Genomic DNA, 7,401 nt, shown 5'->3' with positions numbered 1-7,401 from the left:
GAATATTATGAATTGTAAATCTTTTATCAGAAGTAGTGATGAAACTTTTACCTATATGAGATATGGGTAATTTGAAACCATTACCTAGAGTGACTTCCTCAGGACTTTGATATTCAGAGTGAATAGAATAGTTATCAAGATAAGAGTTAAGATGAAACATTGTGCTACTATCTAGCAACCAATTTTGTGTATGTAAGTGTAACGCCCGGAATCTGGTATCTGAAATGCTACATGATGTTCCTAACCCCGAAGAACCACAAGCTAATCCATGATTGATATCTGTACCTGAACACTGTATAATATACTGAATGATTACTGAAATAAAGGCTAAAGGCCATAAGGTTCAAAACTGTAACATAACTGATAAAAATATAACATCTGGGTGGGGTATAAAATACCCAAAACAACTGAAATAACTGTCTGAACATGATAGTCTAAAAAGCCTCTAACTGACTGAACTGTCTGAATAAGGAGTTGATGGGTCATGTCTGCAACTAACTCCAACTAATAAATTAATTAATGATATAATAAAGTAATGGCAATGTCCTCGAAGGATGAGGACTCACTGCTAACTCTGACTGCGGAGATTGGAATGCTACTGATGCTTTGGATCTCGTGCTTCTAAACCTATGGTATAAGACACCATAGCACAAATGCGTCAGTACTTTAAATGTAATGGTATGCATGTGAGGTAGGCTGAATGGATGGGGTTCATATGCATGGACAATACTGACTAACTGACTAATATGAACGTGAGAATGCATGCATGAATACATAGTAACTGTAATTGAAATCATGACAACATGAATTTACTAATGACTAATATGAATGATAACTGAGTTCTGATGTCTGATATAACTGATAACATGAGTTATTGTATCTGACAGTCCTAAATCTGGTGGAACTAGCTGAGTTCCGTACTATATCTGAGTTGACTGTATCTGACAGTCCTAAATTCTGTAGAACTACCTGAGTTCTAATACTGAGACTGAATGACTGTATTAGACAGTCCTGAGTTCTATAACCGCAACTGTGGGAAGTAGTCATCTAACCAACATGCCCCAAATAACGCAATAAAGCTGAGTTGGGGTCCAATCTGTAACCCCAACTGGAAGGGTGTCAATACGACACCACTGGTAAAGACAATCTGTGAGTAACCCTTATATAGCAGAAAACTCTAGTGAGAATGGTGGGAACCCTCATATAACAGGTTAAGCCACCTCATCTACCCTCATATAACAGGCTATGATGTCTCAATCTACGCTGGCTACGTAGTTCTAGAATGCTAAGATTACTTCTAAGAATCACAGCCTTATATAACAGGTAGGTTCCCATCCTTGGATTCGCTCGGTGCTAATTTTTACTCCCATCTGGATAGATAATGAACATGATTAAATGAACTGATTAGACTGAGCTAACTAAATTTCGCTGACTGACGAAATATTACTGAGATCTGATAACAGACTGAGATTTACTGAGATTACTGAGTTTTCCTAAATCATGAGACTAAATGAATTCTACTGAACATGGCTTGACTGAGAGTATCTTGAAAACATGACATTGGCTCTAGGCATACAACTAAATTATTGGGTACAAGTACCTCCAGGACTTGATGGAAAGAAACTTACAAAGCATGACTTTCTTGAATACATGACCAACATCACAATCCCTAATTCATTTATTAAGGCATTTCATCAAACAATTGATATGCATAAACTTGTACATAAATGGGGATTTCATACTATCATACTAGTAGGGCATTTTTTCTTCACATAGGCATTTATTTAATCAAACACATGGTGAGCATGGTATATGTAGACAACATCACACAACAAGTAAACATCATGATTCAACTTTAATTTCACCATTCTAGGGTTTAATCATGGATTCACATGAAACTACACCTATAATAATCAATTCCACTTATGATTTATCACTAAACATGGAATAGAATTCAATTGGTCATTATCAACATGAACAAAAACAAACCCAACATGAAATTCATAAAAATCCATACACTTGAACTTTGAAAAGAGATTCTCGGGCTTCATGGATGAAATGAGTCCATGAATGAACACTATGCCTACCTGGGTAGTGAGTTTTTTGAAGTTCTTGAACTTGAAGAATTTGAATCTCTTAGCTTCTTGAAGAAGATTTGGATTTTGTTGCTTAAGGATTGCTCTTAGGGAGAAAACCCTAGTTTTAATATTGTGGAAGAATAATGAGTTTTGGAGCCTTGGTTGCATATTACTAGGTATATAAACGGGTGGTAAAAGTCCAAAAAGACCCTTTAAAAATAACTGAACGAAATATGCGACGGCTAGTGCAATGGTCCATCGCTGGCTCGACGGTCCGTCGTTTTGACCGTCGTACATGGTCCAAAAAAAAAAATTACTGCCTTATAGCGACGGCTTGGGTGACGGTCCATCGCAAGTTCGATGGTCCATCAACCTATCCTTCGCACCTTATCCAGAGGGATGCCACACTGCCTTGGATGCGATGGTCAAGGCGATGGTCCGTCGCTGTTCGACGGTCCATCAACCTGGCCATCGCACCTGGGTGATTCTGGAAACTCTGAGTAAAACGTCCATAACTCTTTACTTCGATACTGGATTTGGACGAAATTAGTTTCATTGGAAAGCTAATTCAATTTTCCACATGATAAAAAGTGAAAATCTTAAAAATTCTACGTGTACAAAAATGGATTCATATTTTAAAGTAAGTTTCTAGTATTCTTGGGACGATTTGAAGTTAGGTAGAAGTACGGGGTATTACAGTAAGCTTTGCATGATGGCTAAATTTGAGGGTGTGCGGTCGGGTATTCTGGTTCCACTAGGTGTTTTAGGTGAGGGACAGACTCATGTCATGTGTCCTTTGCCTTCACAATTGTGACAAATATTTGTTGACATGTTTGAAGGTATTGGTTATAGGGCTAGCATAAAACCCAATTTTGAGTCAACTAAGAGAATACTAGATTGTGATAGTATTCATGACCTTAATTACCTCTTCATTTTCTCCCATGATCTTAATTTGAGTAAATGATCTCTGGGTGAACTATGGTATGGGTGCAATAATGGTAAGAGCTTCATCTCTTTTTGTTGTTGTTCTTCATTCAACAACAATCCATATAACGCATCAAAATAAATCTCCTCTTGACGTGATTCTAGCAATATTGTAAAAAGATGATAAGTTGTTCCTAATATATCAAGAATAAATTCGATCAAATCATCTCATTAGAAATTGGATGTTGCAAAGCAGTCAACCTATCCGAAATTCTCTTTGCCTTTAGTATATATGACTCAATACTTACATTCTCTCTGTACATTCTTGCAACTAAGCTTGCCACAAATTTGTGGCTTTGAAACCTAAGCATAAGCAACCAATTTTAGCCCATTCTTTATGAGCAGTTTCAGCACCAACTAGTTAAGGTAATGTACCTTCAGAGACTAAAGTATTGATCCAACTTAAAACAAGTTAATCTTTTCTTACCTAACATTATACGGTGGGCTGGGTTGATTAATTTCACGAATCTATTCTAGACTCACCTCATCACCTTTCATATGATAATCAAGACCCCAACCTCTGACCATAGAGAGATTGTGTCTTCCACAACAAGAAAATGAAGGATGAAAGTTTCACAGGGAGTTGATGGGTATGATTGAATATGGCAAGGTAGTATCAAAGGAATTATGTATGGTGGAAGATATTCCCGATGTAGTAAAAAAATAGCCTGCCATTGCTGCTGAAGTTATGCTTAGATTTTTTTGAATTATTTTAACCTTTTAGAGCCCTAACACTACGCAAAACCTTTTCTCAATGGGTTGATAAATGATGTACACAAGTGAATATATAGGGAGCACCTATCTTGGAGTCCTACAATTATACAAGTATAATAACAAAGCCAACAAAAACTAGGAAATAAGATACTTACAATACAAAAAAACAACATTTAGCGACAATCATATTTGGTTGCTATTCTATGTAAATCCGTTGCTAAACAGAAATAGCGATGGATTTGTGTCTATTTCCATATTTCTTGTTGCTAACCTCTTAGAGATGAAAAAAATATTTTCATCGCAAAACTTGTGACCGATTAGCGATGAAATTTATCGATTGTTGATGTTACCGATGGAATATTGCATTGCTATATCGTTGCTATTTCTAAAATTTATTTTTATTGTGGCTAAATTTATGATAGAATAATTTGTTGCTGATTCGTTGCAACATAGTTTGGTCGCATGAGAAGCCATCTTTAGCGACCAAATTTATCGATCTCTAAAGTTTTTCACTAGCAACGACAAAAGTTAGTCACTATTTTTTTGTCGCTAATAATTATATAAGAAAATTATTGAAATGCATAAATTATTGAATAATTATAATAACCAACATTCATATAGATAGCAAAATGTACAATAACTGTGTCCAAACATCCACAAGTTCAAATATTTTGTCAAAATAAACTAATGTCAAACCCACACCCATCAAAATTAGTATTTGTTACTACAAAACTATTTTGTACTTCCATATAAAATAGTCTATCAAAAAATAATGCAATAATGAAGGACTACGAATACTATGACGCTATGAATCAACGTCATCATCATTAGTAGGAGGAAGATCAAGCACAATCCCTTCTTGTGCTCTAATACCATTAACACGCTTAATCCAGTTGAACTGTAGCTTTGTGTTTCTTTATATTGGAAATGAAATCTTTGTAGCATAGTGCAGCATTCTTCAACCATTGTTGCTTTACCACAGTTTCACTAACTGAAACAGAAGCATTCCAATTGAAATTCTTCTGAAATACATTTTAAAAAAATATCATTAGTCACTTTAATTTGTATAGAAATTGCATACAAAACCAGAATGTATATCCAGACACCTAATAATTCACAAAATAGAAACTGCGTATACAAAGTTTGATCTTAGTTGCCATGATCAAATTGCATAGAAGCTGCATACACAACCAGAATGTACAATATCCAAACACCAAATTGTAGTTAAATGGACAAAATCTGCATACACAACCAGAATATAGGAAACTGCATACAAAATCTGCAGTTTTTATGTTATTAAAGATCTAAAGTAAATTGAACTGAGTGAAATAATATTTCTTCTCTATTTTTAGTACAAATAAAATAATCTAATGGTGTAAAAATTATTTACGGGACAGTGTGTCACTTAAATTTGAGATGATTTATTTGCAATCACGAGCCGAAAACTATACCAATAGGAAAAATCAAAAATAAAAAGGCCAAATACAGCTCATGCAATTCTTGCAAGACAAACAATATAATCAAACAAATTGCATACACAAAAAATACATACAAAATAGAAGAATCCAAGTTACACCATACGATTCTTTTCTTGACATTTAAAACCAATAGGATCCACGAACTTTCTTGACATCCCTGTTATGCATCATTTTCCTCACAGTTCCAACACCATCCCAATTTTGCAAACCAGCAAATGTATTGGACAATAACACATAGATTGAAGGATCAAATTACATCATATCCAGAACACAAAAACTACATACAAAATAGAAACTGCATACACAAAAATAAGTTGTCACACCACCAAATAACTTACGCAGAGCAAATAAATCTTAAATCACTACCATAATTACACACGAGATTGTTAAAAATCTAATTTAGGAAGAAAATATCAAATCATACTTGATTATGTCAAAGGATTGAGGCAAATCATGAACACCACATCAATCATAAAGATCCCATGACATATTAGCCCATAATTAAGCGTCAAAATAGGAATTCCACAATAGTGCTCCACAAAGAAATATTCAACAGGTTTTAATTCATGAGTAAAAAACTGAGGAATTTACGATTGATCAAAATTAACGTCTTAGTGACAAATTAGGATTAATCAGAGTTCACAAAATTGGTACATTTATTATATGATAGGCTAGGTAGGTTGACAAGCATAAATCCCCAGAAATTAAACCCAAAACCTCAAATCAACCTCCGTCAATTTCGGACATCAGAATTTAACCAAAGAAAAATAAAAAAAGGGGTAGAAGATAATTAAAATTAAACATACAAATTAAACACAAATCAAACCTGGGATGGGTTCCCTAGAACCCATCATTTTTCAACAAGTGAGACGGCGCTGGTTTAGTTATCGCTACGGTGGCGCGAGTTGGTGAACGACTTCATGACGACTATTTGATGGTCGTTGGTGGTTGCACCACTAGTTTAACTGTCTGGAGGCGGCGATGGGAAGGAAAGAAACGATTAGTGGCTCATCGACAGCTCGCCGGTGGCCTGATTTTACTGGACACCAACCGACAGTAGAGTGGCGGCACGGTACTGTTGTTGGTCGCGACTTGAGATGGAGAAGAGGATGAGACGGCAGCGACAGTTGAATGTTGTGGCATCGGTTCATCGATAGTTTTAGAGAAGCGAGACAACGACAGAAAGAAAAGAGGGTCAGGCGGTGATGGTGGCTTTTGGTGTAGGGGGAGAAGGAGCGGCTGTTGTTGTCTTAGAGAATTGGATTAGGTTTTAGTTTTTGTTATTGTTGAAAAGGAAAACAAATTGATTTAATCTTGACCGTTCATTATTATATGATCAACGGTTATGATTAAAACTGCAGAGATTGCTCAAATTCAAATAATTTAAATTGGAGATTTTTAATTTTGGGTCAATTTTGAAATTGATTTAGGCTAGGATTGTCATAAATTAGGTACAAAACTGGCTAAAAATTAAATAAATTAAGAAAATCAAACTGATTTTGAGCTGTTATTTTAATAAATGTCATAATAAAAATAATAAGATGTCGCTATTATAATAAATTGCGCATGTAAAAGTAATGTTATGTAAAGAGTGTTATATAAAATTGTCGATAACAGAATTTAAAATAAATCAATAATAATAATAATAATAATAATAAAAACTAGATAATGTATTTGTAACTTGTGAGTGTGCATATTTACGAGAAATAATTTAATAAACATTAACAAAATTATATAAAATATTATATTTAAATTAATAAATTATTAAAAAAATAATAAAGAGTAATAAAATAATGTATATTTTTTAATCATGAAAGTGACACGTCAATATCTATTTGATACAAAATAATGTGTAAAAAATATTAATATTCGAAATTAATAATTTTTATAAAATAACAACCTAAAAGGAGTATCAAACGGTCAAAATTGGGTGTCAAAAACAACAAAAGAGAGAACAAATACGAAGTTTTTCTTCAAATAGTTCAAATTCAAGACATTTCAGAGAGATAGAATGTTTTGCTTACCTGATTCAATGTTCAAAACGGAAGTATTCACACACTTTTATTACTGATTCAAAGAATTTTTATAGAGAGAAGCGGTAACCACATATTTAGAGAAAAAAAAATCGATATAATGAGAAGAAACCC

General features: G+C 34.1%; 1 long non-coding RNA gene across 1 annotated transcript; it reads right to left on the bottom strand.

Annotated features, from left to right (window-relative positions):
- Positions 1 to 4,373: 4,373 nt before the first annotated feature.
- On the bottom strand, positions 4,374 to 6,648 carry LOC107843350. Its single transcript, XR_001666320.2, has 2 exons — positions 6,081 to 6,648; positions 4,374 to 4,798 (listed from the first exon to the last, which is right to left on the bottom strand). It is a non-coding gene; the product is annotated as an uncharacterized LOC107843350 (long non-coding RNA).
- Positions 6,649 to 7,401: the final 753 nt, after the last annotated feature.

The sequence above is a fragment of the Capsicum annuum genome, chromosome 10, assembly GCF_002878395.1.
Source record: "Capsicum annuum cultivar UCD-10X-F1 chromosome 10, UCD10Xv1.1, whole genome shotgun sequence".
In the NCBI taxonomy this organism is placed as follows: domain Eukaryota; kingdom Viridiplantae; phylum Streptophyta; class Magnoliopsida; order Solanales; family Solanaceae; genus Capsicum; species Capsicum annuum.
Note: the sequence above shows the minus strand (reverse complement) of the source record. Positions and strands in the feature narration are given on the sequence as shown.